Source organism: Theropithecus gelada, chromosome 7a (assembly GCF_003255815.1).
Source record: "Theropithecus gelada isolate Dixy chromosome 7a, Tgel_1.0, whole genome shotgun sequence".
Classification (NCBI taxonomy): domain Eukaryota; kingdom Metazoa; phylum Chordata; class Mammalia; order Primates; family Cercopithecidae; genus Theropithecus; species Theropithecus gelada.
This window is the reverse complement of record NC_037674.1, coordinates 44,961,595-44,978,076: the sequence shown is the minus strand read 5'-3', so window position 1 is coordinate 44,978,076 and position 16,482 is coordinate 44,961,595. Positions and strand designations below refer to the sequence as shown.

Genomic DNA, 16,482 nt, shown 5'->3' with positions numbered 1-16,482 from the left:
AAAGGAGCTCTGGGCAAGGAGTCCTAAGACGTGGTTCAAGTCTGACTTGAGCTGTCCCCTGGGAAGCCCAAGGGATTCTGCACAAGCTGCACACCCTTTGGTTTCCTCATCCTAGGCTGAGAAAATGGAGATGACCACTCCTGCTCTGCTCCTCCAGAGTGGTCCCTAAGATCACGTTTAATAGAGTGCCTGGCACCAGCAGGCGCCCAGACGGCGATACTGATGGCACAACCTGGCACAGCCCGGGCGCCTGAAACCCTTCGGCTCCCCCCGCCCGCAGGAGTCATCTAACCCCCTAGGGACCTGGTGCAGCCTCTGTTCTTCACATACCTGCAGGACACTGGAACAAACCCATCTTTCATAGAACAAGACCCACCTTATCAGGAGAGCTGTTTTCCCTTTGAAAGTCAAATCTGAGGCCTTGGGACAATGTGGGGTGTTCCCAGCACACCAGGCCTGGTGGAGGCCCAGCCAGACACGGCGCTCCCTCTCCTCCCCAGCATACTGCCCGGCCAGCCTGCAAGAGCATGGCTGGAATTCACCTCCTCAGACTCCTCCTCTGTCCTTTTCAGGACCTTAAGGTAATCCTGAGGGTGTGAAGCAAAAACTTTATCATCCATGGGAGGGAATAGTCCAGATACGTACAGGCAAAAATGCATCCAGAAGAGAGGCCAGGTAGGAATCCAGGGCCCAGAGATGCTGGGTGGCTGCGCAGGACCACACAGCGAGCTGATCACAGGGTAAGTCCAGAGGCCATGGTCTTGTTAAGCTACACCCAGAAGTAATGTTCCAACAACCGGGTGTCTGGAACTGCCTCTAGGACAAAGGTGAAGATTAAACAAAACCAGACTAGGAGGGAGAGGAGGGAGAAGGGCGACTGGGCCAGTCACTTTCCCTTCCTGCTTGGTGAAGCCTGTGCTGAAGCCAAAGTTTTCATCCTCCTGCACACAATTTCCTTTTATTTTTTTTTCCCACTTACAATTTGTAAAAAATGATTAGTCAGGTTCTAGAGAGGATGTGTACCAAAAACATCCAAGAAATGAACTATTGACATCCCCTATTTCAGAAACGGAAGCCCTCCTCTCGGCATCCCTGCTCCCTGTCACTCCCTTTCAGCAAGCCAGGATTCCAGGCAGGAGGTTTAGTGAGCCCTGATCTGGGAGAGCGGTTGTTCCCTGCCATGGGGCGCCTGGGGAGGCGGCTGTGGAGGAACTTCAGTCCCTCACAGAAAGGCAAGGTCCCTGAGTCCGCCCACGCCCCACCCGGTCCATCCAGCTTGCAGCCCTCCAGGACTCCCCAGCTGGCAGAGAGGGGGCCACATTCACAGACCCCCACCCTCACTGTTGGCAGGAACTCCATTGCCTCCTGTCCCTTTCCTTCTTAGGCGGCTCCCCTGTCACCCCCTCTCTCCCCACCCCAGGGTGACCAGTCGCCGTCCACTGGCCACCCTGAAGGGCTGACACTCAACCTCCCCTCGGGGATACCTGGCTCTGTAGAGTGCCAGAAATGGGGCCTCCTTGGTGGACTTCCTTTTCTCTTCCTTCCCCTTTCCTACCTTTTCTAGACGTACTGTCTGCTCAAGCTCTTCCTTTTTTCAAGAAATCTTCTCTGCCAACCACAGCCCATCTAGGTTCCCTTTATTATTTATTTATTTGGTGGTGGTTGTTGCTGTTTTTGAGACAGTCTCACTCTGTTGCCCAGGCTGGAGTGCAGTGGCGCAATCACAGCTCACTGCAGCTTTTGCTCCCTGGGCCCAAGTGATCCTTCCACCTCAGCCCCCTTGAGTAGCTGGAACTACAGGCACACACCACCATACCTAGCTGATTTTTAAAATTTTGTAAAAATGGGGGTCTCACTATGTTGCCCAGGCTGGTCTCAAATGCTTCGGCTCAAAGGATCCTCCCTCCTTGGCCCCTGAAAGTGTTTGGATTACAGGAGTGAGACACCATGCCTGGCTGAATTCCCTTTTCTCTGCATTGGCAATGGGGACTATAGGGCATATCAGGGAGTCGTGACAGGGTCTTTACCGGGGACGTAAAACACGTACAACAAAGGTTTAAGATCCATGCCACCTGGCCCAGTTCAGGATTCATGAGAACTAGGCAAGCACTTGCTGAATATGAGATGATTTCCCCACAAATTCCACTCTTAAAAAGGTAAATAACTGTGTAAGCAACAATACAAGAGAAATCCCAAGGTAGCATGAGCAATCGCCAAATAAGTGCATGCGTTCATGAACTTCCCATGGCTTTACTGATTTATAGCACATAGGACTGTGACCTAGGCCACCGTTATTAGAACAGGCAAATCCCCACCCCCAAAAAAGAGTCTCTGTGATTTGAGGCAGTGTGGAACAGGGCCTCAGGCTTCAGTACAGCAATGCCAGCCCCCATCATCCAACCAGGATTGCTTGAGTCTTCGTGCTTTAAAGACTTTTTAGTCTTTCAGTTTTTTGTTTTTTGTTTTTTCTCAAGTCAAATGCCCCTGGATCAGCAGTCGCAGCTGATCCTGGGGGAGTGGGGGACTGGACAGGGGAAGGGGGGTTTTCATGGGGAGGAAGAAGGCACCAAGAGGGCTGAGGCTCACTTCAGATAGGAGGGAAGTTCCCCTGCTGCTATAACAAGCAGAAGAGAGAGAAGAGGATGACTTTTGCCAGGGTTGAAGGGCAAAGCCAGACGGTTGAGCTCAGCCAGAAATGGGGTTTTGTCAATGTGATAACCAAAAAGTAGCGGGGTAGAGGGGTTTACTATATAGTGAGAGTCAAGTTGGACCTAATGCAAGGTTGGAATGCACATCTAGGTCCTTCATCATAGGCATCTTCAAGCGCCACCGTGAGCCCCCAGAAGGAGTTACCACAAAATCAAATCATTCTTGGAAAGAAAAATTCTGTTTTCAAAAAGCATCTGCAGGCTCCACCCTACCTCTTGGACCCTATCGTCCCTGCCTCCTCTATACACCATCAGATTAACCTCCTCGTTGTAGGTTTTCCTCCAGCCTCCTTCAGTTCTGATTGCTGTCCTCCCAGACCCCCAAACACACCCACACACTCCCCTGCACCGCCACCCCCAGTCCCATTACAAGGCATCTCCTCACCTCCATTCTTCAGAACCCATCTCCCCAGCCCACCTCCTCCAGGAAGTCTTCCCAGAGAGCTTGCTTATTTAACCACTCATGCTCTGATGGCTCTGGAGCCTCACTGGGCCTGCAGTTTACTGACCCTTACATTCTATTCCTGTTTGAGGGTCCTCTGTGGTCTCAATTGTACCTGCAGGATTTTAATTGATGGAGGCAACTGAGTGATAACAGAGAGAGGCAATGCTGCTGAAAGAATGTATTACCTGCATTTCCCAAGAGGAGGGGGCACACCAAACTCAGTGTATGGCTGCAGGGGAATCACCAGGCTTTGGTCAGTGAGCGGGAGGCCTCGGTCAGATCCTTTTTGGGTTTCAATGGGAAAAGCACAGCAGGGCAGGTTGAGCAGGTTAGGAATGGCTAGTTTAAATAACCCCCGTGGGCACTGGGGCATAGAAGCTGTCCCAAGTCTTTTGGTACCTAGGCCTGGGCGACCAAGGGCAGGGAAAGATTGGCAGGGTGCATCAGAGTTCGATAAGGAAGTGACTGAGAGCATAGGTTTTAAGTTGCAGGGGAGACGGGAAAAACTTGGGCTGGTTGTTAGGCCCTGTGACTAACAAACGCCACACAAACAAATACAAAATCTAAGCAAACAACGTCAGAACACCATCCATTCACTCCCTTCATCTAACTCAGGTTCCAGGCTTCAGCAGTCCAGTCACTCTCTTGCTGCCTCAGTGAACTCTCTCACCCCTCTGACTTTTCCTATCTCGTGAACGCAGCCCCTTCCGTAGACGAACTCACGATCTCCTTCACTCTTTCAACGTGTAGCCATCCAATTCCTGGCACACAGCTCCCTCTTCCCTCCCTTCTCCCTGTCATGACAGTGAGGTATCTCCCTTCCTGCCTAAGGACAAGCCCTGGTCCATTCTGGAACTCACCTCAATGCTTCCTCAGGGACCTCCATATCGGAGATCCCCTCTCTGGTGAATCTCTTCCATCAACATTCATAATTCTTAAAAAACAGCAGTAACAGCAATAATAAATAATAATAATAAATTATTGACCAAATGAGGAAGGGAAAAACGTGTAATGTCTATTTCAGACAAAAGACTAGTTTCCCCAATACATCAAGATTCCCTCTGATTCTTCTAATAAGAAAAAGATCAGGCCGGGCGCGGTGGCTCAAGCCTGTAATCCCAGCACTTTGGGAGGCCGAGACGGGCGGATCACGAGGTCAGGAGATCGAGACCATCCTGGCTAACACGGTGAAACCCCGTCTCTATTAAGAAATACAAAAAACTAGCCGGGCGAGGTGGCGGGCGCCTGTAGTCCCAGCTACTCGGGAGGCTGAGGCAGGAGAATGGCGTGAACCCGGGAGGCGGAGCTTGCAGTGAGCTGAGATCCGGCCACTGCAGTCCAGCCTGGGTGACAGAGCGAGACTCCGTCTCAAAAAAAAAAAAAAAAAAAAAAAAAAAAAAAAAAAAAAAAAAAGAAAAAGATCAACAACTTCAAATAAAATTGATAAAACTTATAGACAGTTCACAGAAAAGGAAACTCAAATGACTTTTACATCTGTAATAATATATTTAACTTTATTCAAAATGCAGGTTAAACTACATCAAGAAATCATTTTTGTCTCCCAGATTGGCAAATATTGGTGTGTTTGGTAACACTCTCTGTTGGAGGGTGTGGTAAATGAGCATCCCTATCCACTGCTGGTAGGCAGGTACATTCTTACAAACTCTATGGACAGCACATTGCCAATATCATTCCAAATATAAACACACATACCCTGGAATCACCAATTCCACTTCTAGAACTTTATCCTACCTATAGCCACCTACATTTGCCAAATGACTGAAGTACGAGGAGATCCTGTGGGAAATCATTTATGGTGGCAAAAGGCTCAAAACCGCCTCCATGTCCAAAAAACAGATTAGTTAAATAAGTTATGTGACATCCATAAGCAAGAAAGAAGCAGCTTTCTTTTTTGTTTGTTTGTTTTTTGTTTTTATTTTTTTAGATGGAGTCTCACTCTGTCACCCAGGCTGGAGCGCAGTGGAGTGATCTCAGCTCACTGTAACCTCCACCTCCTGGGGAGTTCAAGTGATTCTCCCACCTCGGCCTCCCAGTAGCTGGGATTACAGGTACCTACCATCATGTCTGGCTAATTTCTGTATTTTTGTAGAGACGGAATTTCACCTTGTTGGCCAGGCTGGTCTCAAACTCCTGACCTCAGGTGATCCGCCGCCTCGGCCTCCCAAAGTGCTAGGATCACAGGTGTGAGCTATTGCACCTGGCCGAGAAGCGGCTTTCTATGTACTGATACAGAAAAGCCTCACGTAGGTAGCTAGGTGGAAAAATTAAGACTCAGGGGCAGAGTGCATGCATGTGCCACCATCCAGAGGAAGGAATCTATATATGTCTTTCCTAACACGTGCATGGAACTGGTAACGTTGCCTCCAAGGTGGGAGGGAATGGGGAGATCCAGGGAGATTGGGGGATGAAAACTCTTCCCAGTGAGATCCTAAACCCACTTCCCTTTCTGGCTTTTTCACTCTCTCCTCATGTCTACTGACACATCTTTGGAAAACTGTCTGCCAGCTGCCTCTCTTCCCACCTGCTGCCCATTCCTCAATCATCTCAGTCTGGTTCCTCCTCGTAGCACTCCAAAATCCCCAGCCACTTCTCAGTCCTCATCCACTTGCTCGTGCACCACAGGCTTCACAGTGGGCGAGGCCCTGCGCCTGGAGCACTCTTCCATGAGCCTCCACAGCACCATTCTCCATACGGTCCTCCACTATCTCTCTCGGAACTCGTACTCCATCTCTAAATGTTGGAGCTCCTGCTGCTTCCTGCCAGGCCATCCTCTCCATGCTCCACTTCTCACTCTGCAGGCGCTCCCAGGGCTGTCCCATCCACCCCACGGCTTCTCTCATCACCTGTATGCATGTAGCTTCCAACTGTGTATCTCCAACCAGACTTCTCTTCTGAGCTCAGGACCCCACCTGCTGTCTCCCAGGTATCTCCAACCCAACATGCTCCAAATGCAATTCACCAGCTTCTAGTTGGTTTCCTTCTCTGCACCTGGGGGATTTCCCTAGTAATCTCATGTCCAAACCCTTTTGGTCATCAGAACCTAGAGTGCTCCCTCTTGAAGATCCCTAGAATTTGACCCTTCTCTCCCACCTTCACCACTGCTTGCCTAATGAAAGCGTTTCGCATTCATTCAGTGAGGAAGCTACACCAGGTTCCTCACTGCTGCCTACATGCTCTTTCTCACCTCAGGGCCTTTGTACTTGCTGGAACCTGTGCCTTGAATACTCTCCTCCACTTTCTACCCCTGCTGTACTCTAATTAATTCTTATCTATATTCTGGAACCCAGATTAACATAACTACCCCAAAGAAACCTTTTTTGACCCCTAGACCAATGGATCTCACTGCGGGGTGGTCTTGCTCCCCAGCAGACGTTTGGCAAGTTTGGAGATATTTGTGGTTGTCACAAGCAGGGAGGGGGTGTGTATGGCTACTGGCATCTGTTGCATAGAAGCCAGGGATGCTGCTAAACACCCTGCAGTGCACAGGACAGTCCCACACGACAAAGAATTGTCTGGTCCAATATGTCAGCAGGGCCAAGGTGAGAAATCCTGCTCTAGCCTGTCATGTCCCCATGATACATTTCCATAACACACTCCATTTCTCCTGCAGACGTTCAGTCTTTAGCTGTGCAAAAGTATTGGCCAGATTCCATTCTCTGAGCTTTATGGGATGAATAAATGAATTAAAGTCACTGGGTCATGTTGATCTCTGGGTCTCTACCCACAGTGCCCAAACCAAGTATGCAGCCTCGAGCTTGGCACTGAGAATGTGTGGATTGATATGACATAGCCAGGGCAGGGATTGAGCCACACTGAGCAGAGGCCACCCTGTGTCCTGGCTTTCAACTCCGCAGGGCCTTCCAGGTCATCTGACGGCAGTCCTTGCCCTGGCCCTTGACTGGCTTCTCACCTTGTACTCAGCCACTAACTCTGCAGTGCTGTTTCACACTTGTCAATGCCTCGTCTCTAAGTTCATCTCCAGGTGGTTCTGTGGGCCCCTTAAAGCCACCAGGCCCAAGTTTATCCGCTCCTCATCTTGTCAAGCCGGCTGCTCCTCCAGTGAGCTTACTCAGGTGCCTGCACCACCATCAACCCAGCCAACAAACCAGAATCCTGGGCACCCTCGTGCAGCACAGCACCCTTCAGACTTGCTCCCTCTACCTCCCCACCGACAGCCACAGGGTCCCCCAGCTTTCTCCCATTTGGTCTTCTTGTCTGAAGGCTCTTTCCCTCTCAGTCCACCTGGGACATCCCTCCCAACTATGTCCTTCTAAGATGACCATTGGCCTGTCTCACTTCCTGATGAAAACTCCTTCGACACTTCTCGCTGTCCACAGGGCAGAGCCCAAGTTCCCCAGCCTGGCAGGGGATGAAGGGTGCAAGACCTTCTATACTCTCCCCAGCCCCTCCCACACTCATGGCCTCATCTCCAGCCCCAGGCACGAACACCTCCGCGCCACTTTCTTCATACAGCCTGGGCTTTTTCTTTTCTTCCTCTCCCCTCCCCTTCCCTCTGAGGTGCCCAGAGATCCCACGCTCATCCTTAAACCTAAATCAAACACTTCTTCCTTAATACTATGATGGTTCCTTCAAAACTTACACATAGAACCACCATATGACCCAGAAACTCCACTTTGGGCATGCATCAAAAGGAAGTGAGAGCAGGGACGCAAACATATATTTGCATTTCCATGTTCATAGCAACATTATTCACAGCAGACAAAAGGTGAAGCAACTGAAGTGTCAGTAACAAATGATAAACAAAATGTTGTATATACCGGGAGGTGGAGGGTGCAACGAGCAGGGATCATGCCACTGCACTCCAGCCTGGGTGACAGAGCGAGACTATCTCAAAAAAAAAAAAAAAAAAAAAAAAGAAATGTGGAGTATTCATAATGGAATATTATGCAGCCTTAAAAAGGAAGGAAATTCTGTCACATGCCACAACATGGATGAAACTTGAAGACACTATGCTAAGTGAAATTAGCCAGTCACAAAAAGACCAGTGCAGCATGATTCCACTTACAAGAGTTATCTAGAGTACTCAAGTTCATAAAAAGACAGGAGAATGGTGGTTGCCAGGGGTTGGGGGAGGGGAAATGGGAAATTATTGTTTATTGGGTACCAACTTCCAATTGGGAGATGATAAAAAGGGGTGGAGATGGATGGTGGTGACAGTTGCACAACAATGTGAACATACTTAATGACAATGAATTGCAGACTTAAAAAATGGTTAAATGGGCGGGGTGCGGTGGCTCACACCTGTAATCCCGGTACTTTGGGAGGCCGAGGTGGGTGGATCACGAGGTCCATAGACCGAGACCATCCTGGCCAACATGGGGAAACCCTGTCTACTAAAAATACAAAAATTAACTGGGTGTGGTGGTGGGCGCCTATAATCCCAGCTACTCAGGAGGTTGAGGCAGGAGAATTGCTTGAACCCAGGAGGCAGAGGTGGTGGTGAGCTGAGATGGTGCCATTGCACTCCAGCCTGGGCGACAGATCAAGACCATATCAATAAAAAAAAAAAGGGTTAAATGGTAAATTTTATGTTTTGTATGTTTTGCCATAATAACAAAAGGTAATAACAAAATAATGCAACAAAAAATCCACCTCTTCCTCTCGGGAAGCTGCCTGGACATTCCCGCCACCTCCCCAAACACGTGTGCTGCCCCAGCCACCCACCCCCAATTCCCCGAAACACAGCCAGGTGCAGCTGCCCACACCCCGCTCCATGCATTCCATGAACATTCCCAGTACCCGGTAGGGACAGCCCGACAGTTATGTCTGCCCTCTGAGACTGAGGGGTTCTGCAGGCAGGCACTATGTCTCATTCCCTTCTCCTGCCCCACGTCTAGCCCATAGTCCAGAGCAGAGTTTCTTCAGTGAAGTAATGAATCCCCCAAACCAATAGTTCTGGGTTAGTACTATCCCAAACCTCACAGCCTGTTATTCTCAGAACGGTGATTTACTTCTAATATTCATCAACAAACCCCTCCCCCTGCCAAAGATTGTCTGCCCTTCCAGTGAGCAACAAGGTCAGAAGGGGGTTTCCACGGACAAAGTTAATAAACAGCTAACTTGGGAGGAATAAACAAAATAAAACCCAGCGTAGGCCGGCGCAGGCGTGCCCTTGCGTCTAACAACACCACACTCCACCCTCTCTCCCTCCTCTGCTTGATGGGTGGGCTGATTCACTTCCTGTGGCCCTCCCAGGCAGCGTGAGAGGGGAAAGTGGGGGGAATGCTGAGTCCTAGGGCATGGATAGATGATTAGTCACCATGCTGCCCCGCACTGGAGGGTCACTGACCTTAGTGTGCGGGCCCGGACCACAGGCCTCTCTCCCCCTCATGCTGAGCCTCAACTCCCCACCCCGACTTATGTAACCCAAGGTCTGGAAGGCGAAGAGAACTGGCCTTGGCACTCAGCATGAGGTCCAGGGGGCCCCTCCACCCATAAGTCCTTGCACGCCCCACCTGTTGACTCTTCATTCACACACAGTCCACATTCATGAAACTTCATAGATCATTGAACCCAGGGGTCTCAACCAGAGATGGGGCAATGTCTGGAGACAGTTTTGGTTGCCAGGAAAGGAAGGGGAGGTGATGGTGCAGTGTCTGATGGGTAGAAGCCAGGACTACTGCTAACCTCCCACAATGCACAGCACATCCCACCTCTGCACCCCCCACCCCACAAAGAATTATCCAGTCCCAAAAGTCAACAGTACTGAGGGTGAGACACCATGATGAATCCAAGCTGTACAGAAGAGGAAATTGAGGCAGAGGAAGTGACAGGATCAAAGTCACACTATGCATTAGATAATGTCAGAATTAGAATCCAGGGCTCTCTACCAGCCAACACTAGCCTTCAGCTCCCAGGAGTACAGTGACCAACTCGAAGACAAGTGGCAAGCTAGTGGAGTGGCTGAATTTGGGACTCTGGGGTCTAGAAGCTATCATAGTTGGGCTCTGTGTCTCTGGCAGGCTCCAAATGAATCCCACCAAGATGAGCCTGACCATCTTGGTCACAGGGTTCCCAAATAATCAGAGGAGGACTGTCTTAAGGGACTGTGGTGTGTCCAGACAGAATAACCCTATCTGAGGCTTGGGCAAAACCCACCCTTTAAGTCCATAGCATGCTGGGGGTGGTCCTGGCTGAGGTCAAGGTCAGAAGAGAGGATGACTGTGTAAGGCAAACCAGGATTGGAGGACAGGGCATGGGTAAGAATTAAACCTTGGATCACTGCTTTGGGGGCACTATCTTTTTTCCTAGGTGCCAAAAATGATTGTATCTCCCGCACCTGCTGGATCCTCACTGCCATCCTGCGTAATTTCAAACTGACGTCTAGAGTCACCCTTACCCTTTTCTCCAAGGAGCCAACACCACGTCTCCAACTGTGGGCCAGACACCAGGGCATCAGAGCTGACGGTGCAATCCCATTATTTATGAACAACTGACTCACGTCATGTTGCAACAGGCGTACTTTTCCATCCACTGTGGCTGAAAGTCAGTAAACTTGTAGTAACAGCGGTAATAAAGAGAAGGCCAGGGCAGCAGTGCATGAAGCTCTGTCTTAGGTCAGGGCCTCACCCTCTTCAGGAGCAGGAAGCCCATAGAGGGTGGTGGGGACAAGGATGGTGGGGTAGGGGAGGGCCTACAATGGCCTCAGTTACAGAAGAAAACCCCATTACAGATTCGTTTCTTCAGGCAAAGCATTATCACAGCTCCCTCACCTGCCTGTCCCCTTCCTCCCTAATTTTTCCAACAAGTTGGAAAACTCCTACATATCCTTCAAGGCCTAATTTCTGGTGTCCTTCCCCCAGTTCCAAGGTTCAGGTGCATTCCAACCCTGAATTTGGCAGACCGCAATGACGACAGAAAAAGATGTTTGGGGTTAATAGCTGGGCTTGGGGGGAAAAGCCAAAGCTCCCCATGGAGGGAATGTAGAGGCCCGCACAAGATCTGCTCCTCTGTGGGGCGTGCTGAGCACTGTGTCCTCTAGGCTGTCTTGCCAGATTCCCAAGTGAGGCCTCAGAATCCCAAGACTTCCCTGGGCCTCTGGCTGCACTTCTCAGACTGGTCGGTTATCCCTAGCCCAAGTCCATGAGAATGCCACCCCTTCTCCCACAGCTGCCAGGAGCCTGGCTTTGGACTTCCTTAGTTCTCTCGTGCACTGGAGAATTTATTTATTTATTGGATGTGCTTCTTTATTTTATTTATTTATTTATTTATTTATTTATTTATTTATTTAATTGCTCTGGGGAATTTTAAAAGGCTGCCTGCAGAGGGCACTATTTTCACCAAGAGAGAACTCACTAGCAGAGGAACTGGCTGCCTTGGGAGAGCAGCCCTGGGAGGTTTCCTTTGAGGATGGAGGTCTGATGGGGATGACTCCTTCCCGGAACTCTCCAATCGCCTCATGTGGCAGCTGTCCGTTCAATCTGGGAGCTGCCCCTTTGGGTAACTCGGGAGGCAGCTGGCCTGAAGGTTCTTGCCAGGGGCCTCTTAAGCACCCCTAGCAACCAAGGTAATTCAAAGTAGGGGACAGAGACCCAACTTTGAATTAACTTGAGTCTAATTAGGAAAAGCTCCAGCTCTGCCTCCAAGAGTCACTCCTCACCTCTGGGTCTCAGTCTCCCCATCTGTGCACTGAGAAATGGTGCATTGGATGTGTTCATCTACTCAGCACATGTTAACTGAGCACTTACTACACTCTGATCTCTGGGGAGAGACCATGGAACGAGAGAGACAAAAGGCCTTGCCCTCACAGAGCTGATATTCTAACAGGGAAGACAGATGGCAAACAAGATTAAGGAGTGAAATCTATAGGCTGTCAGAAGGGAATATGAGCCATGGAAAATGAAGCAGAGAAGGAGCGGGGGGACATGGCTGCTAAGGCTTAGTCTAGCTTAGAGACTCTGAGTCTAAAGCTCTTACTCTGCTGGATCCTTGTTAGGAGTCAAGAATGGTGGCAGGAAACTGGGCAGGGCCATGCGTGAGTACAGGGACAGCGCTCAGGGGTGGTGGGGATGGTAGGCTAGAGCCCCAGTCAGTCTCTCAGCGGCTTCCTCCAGGAAACAGAACTGACCAACTCCGGGTATGCTGGCCTGTCCTCAAAGGCAGGCAACTGGGTCTGCTGAGGAGTCCAGGAGTCACACAGGGTTCCTGGCAGGGCCCCAAAAGTCCTGACTGAGGGGAGGATTTCTTCAAAGCAAGGTGGGCGACATCCTCAGAGCACTGCCAGGGACTCTTCTACATCCCTCACTCTACCGTGGCCTTCGATGAACAAGACACTGGCCACCTCCAACTACAGGGGCTCTCAGACCCTGCCTTTCCTCCTACTGATCCTCCTCTGCATGGTAGGGTCTCCCCTCCCCTTACATGGGGAGGGAGGGAGAGGAATTTGAAAGTTCTGGCTGGGCATGGTGGATCACACCTGTAATCCCAGCACTTTGGGAGGTAGAGGCAGACAGATCACTTGCACTCAGGAGTTCGAGAACAACCTGGGCAACATAGTGAGACCCCACCTCTACAAAAAATACAAAAATTAGCTGGGCATGAGGGTACATGCTTATAGTCCCAGCTACTAAGGAGGCTGAGGTGAGGAGGATACCTCGAGCCCAGGAGGTGGAGGTTGCAGTGAGCAGAGATCATGCTACCACATTCCAGCCTGGGCGACAGAGCAAGACCCTGTCTTGAATATATATATCTGACCAACCCAGAGTTGGTCAGTTCCGTTTCCTGGAGGAAGTCGCTGAGAAACTGACTGGGGCTCAAGCCTGTGCACAAACCTAGCATCCTCACCACCCCTGAGAGCTGTCCCTGTACTCATGCATGGCCCTGCCCAGTTTCCTGCCACCATTCTTGGCTCCTAACACTGGGCTAAAAAATACACACACACACACACACACACACACACACAAAAAAAAACTCCCCCCATTTCTTATGAATTCACAATTTTTCTCTTCCTGTAGGGATTATTTTTGAAAATATGTATTGCAAACCTTCTGTGTATTCAGGATGAGTAAGGGATACCAAGATGCTGAGAAAGGACTTACCGCCAACCGGGGAGGCCGGGCTAACACACATGAGAAAATAGCAATCCGCACTTACAGTTTGCTTTGCAGCCCACAGAGTCCTTTGGAACCACTTACTATGTCCTAAAACCACGCAAAGCCTGTTGATCTCATTTTACAGATGAGGAAATTGAGACCCAGAAAAGCACCTTCTCTTGCCCCAATAGTAGCTGCCCCATGGAGTGGTGAGGAGAGAGAGGAGACAATGAAGATTAATGTTTCCAAATAATTCCATTCCAATTCTTACCCCTGGAGGGATGCGTAAGAATTCTACATAAAGGGACACAGTTGCTCTGCCTCCAATCTAGGGTAGGGCCAAGCTGGGCATGGAACCCACCAGCCCTGGCCTCTCCTTGGCAGGACCAGGGTAAAGCAAAAGTCCCCTGTCTCTCTGGAAAAAAACATGGGGGCGGGACGAGGTGGCTTCCACCTGTAATCCCAACACTTTTGGAGGCCAACTTGGGTGGATCATCTGAAGTCAGGAGTTCGAGACCAACCTGGCCAACATGGTGAAACCCCGCCTCTACTAAAAATACAAAAATTAGCCAGGCGTGATAGAGAATTGCTTGAACCTGGGAGGCGGAGGTGGCAGTGAGCCAAGATCTCGCCCTTGCACTCCAACCTAGGTGATAGAGCGAGACTCAGTCTCAAAAAAAAAGAAAGAAAGAAAGAAAGAAAGAAAAGCACATGGGATTAAGGATATTCTCTTGGTGTAAAGGAAAAATATTGCCCCACGTGGGTAAGGGTGCCAAGGGATCTCAGTGGTGGGGCTGGACACCTTTCTGATCCAACTTTTCAGAGTGCCCTTTCTGCTTGCCAAGGGCAGAGGTAAGGCAGTTGGAAAAGAAGCTTTGCTGTTGCAGACTAATCATTCCATTCTCACAGAGCACCTTCCTGTGTGCCAGGTACTATGGCTACGGCAGGGAACAAAGCAGGTCCCTGCCCTCCTGGAGTTCTGGGAGCTTAGCAAGGCTCTGGCTGGCTCTTGGAGGACTTTCCTGACTGGAGTTTGTGCCTGTTTGGAGGTGCCCTCTCCCCTGAACTTCTTTCACAGGAAGAACCTAGCGGGGTGGGGAGTAGGGGGAAAGAAACCAGCCTCTGCTGAGTCAAGGGCACTGCAAGAATGCAGAAGCAACCATCCGGCTCTGGAAGGATGTGGTGGGAAATCCGCCACTCAGTGGTGGAGAAAAGTCCACCAGTTTCTCCAGCAAATGTCTGAGTCTCGTTGGGCCTCCTTGTCTTCTCATCTGCCCCTGTGCTAATATCTACTTGCCATTGGTTTGTTAGGTTCAAATGAAGTCAGGGATGTGTCCCTGTTGGCTGCTAGTTCTTCTCAGATCCCCTGACCTCTCCCCATCTCTTTTCTATGGCTCTGCGTGGGAAGGGGCAGTTGTCACCCCCAACTCCCACTAAGCTGAGCCCTCCTCCCAACCTAAGCGGGAGGAAGCCGGTTCTGTTCACGGATGAGAGTTACCGGGCTCCTGAATTCTTGCTCCACTGGTGCTGGGGTCCACCCCCTCTCCTGGGCTTATCCCACTGGGACTTGGGAAGTGCCAGGGGAGCCAAGAGATGTCCAGCTGGGGGCTGTGGCCAGGGGGTAGGCCAATGACAGAGCACGGGGAACTCCCTGTAGCTGGGCACCCACTTCAACAGGGGCCCCCGCAGGCAGAGGGCCGCCCCTCACCCACACGGTCCTGCTCAGCCCAGGCTCGCATCTGGGCTCAGGAGGCGGGAAGCACAGGTGTAAAGAAATCGCCAACTGTGCAGCCCCAATCCAAGGGTTTTATTAAAGTGGGGGTGGCAGGAGGGGGGCGGTGGACGAAGGGTAAGCGGCGCAAACGCCCTGGAGACTGAGAGAAAAGGTGCTAGAAGGCAACAGTCCCCCTCACCGGCCTCGATTGCAGCAGAGAGCCTTCTGCACGGCGGCGGCCGCCCCACCTTCACACCGGCCCCGCGTGCGGTGAAAGTGGCCACGCCGCGCCGCCGCCGGATCAGGGCCGCCCCGGCACAAACTTTCCCAGACCCGCCCTTGGAGTGGCCACCCGGGCTCCACGGGCGCAGAGCGGCTGGGGCGGCCGCGGAGGGCGGGTGCGCGTGGACCAGGAGGTGAGGAGGCGGCGCGCGGCGGGGAGTCCCGCCCCCGGTTACCTGGGTTCCGAGGGTCTCGGGAGTCCAGTGGACAGGGCGTGGGGACAGCACAAGCAGGCCGGAGACCGGTCACTTCTCCCGGGCTGCGGCGACCCCGGACTCTCGGGCCCTGCACCTGGCCCTGCTGGTCGCCGCGCCTACCCCTGCCGGTCCCCGCCCGTCCCCTCCCGCATGGGGCGGGGCGGCCCCGGGGGAGGAGCCGAGGGCCGTGGGCACCACTCCCTGAGCCAGGCCTGCGCCTCATCACGTGTCACCGACCCTGGGCTCTGTGACCTCCAAAGACTCGCCACCGCACTCCACAGCCTGAGGTGCAACCCAAGCCAGGAGCCCACGGGAGTCTCTCACACCCCATTCTCCTAGGGCTCATGTACCCCAGGCCCACCTCCACCCCAGGAGCCGAAGGCCGACAGGGACCCTGGAGAGCCTCCCTGATGGGAGAATTGCGGAGCTTGCCCCTCGGAAAAGTGCATGGGGTGGAGCACAGGGAAGGAGGAATAAACAACTGGCTATCCGCAGCCCCACGGCAGTGTCCCCTTGGCCGGTGGGAGAGGCTCCTGGCCGCTCTGAATCCTTGAAGTGCGTTCCACCACTGTCTCTTGGAGTGCTCAGGGGGGTGGACCCTTTGCCAGCCCTCACTCTTTCTCCAAGGATCCTGTCCCAGGTCACAGGCTCCTAGACTGGAAGATGCTGGGCCTGGACCTCTGCCACTCAGTGGACACAGCGATAAGAGATGAATGGACACAGAGGACAAAGAAGAAACATTTGGCTTCATGGAACCAGACTCTGTGTCCTCCCAGGTGCTGAAGGAACAGGTTGCAGCTGCCTGGTACCCCCACCCGGGCCCTGCTAGAGAAAGGCTGGAACATCCACCTCTGCAGACTGGTCCCCCACCAGGCTCCTTCCTCCCACCCTTCAGCCCCAGGCTCTCTGAGCTCCTGCTCCTCCCTGCCTTGCCTTGTTTGCCGAGGGCGCAGACAGTGGAGAGAGCACAGGACTGGGAGTCCGGAGACCTGGGCTCTAGTCTACTCTGTGACTTGCGTCAAGTCTCTGGCCCTTTGTGGGCCTAAGTTGCCCCGTTTGCAGT

The 16,482-nt window shown here is 51.9% G+C and overlaps 1 protein-coding gene across 1 annotated transcript in view; it reads right to left on the bottom strand.

Annotated features, from left to right (window-relative positions):
* Nucleotides 1–15,500, bottom strand: part of PAQR5 (progestin and adipoQ receptor family member 5) — a 101,109-nt gene extending 85,609 nt beyond the window's left edge. Inside the window, exon 1 of the mRNA XM_025389910.1 lies at nucleotides 15,399–15,500. The gene's annotated coding sequence lies outside the window, so the exon portion shown is untranslated. The remainder of the gene's footprint in view (nucleotides 1–15,398) is intronic.
* Nucleotides 15,501–16,482: the final 982 nt, after the last annotated feature.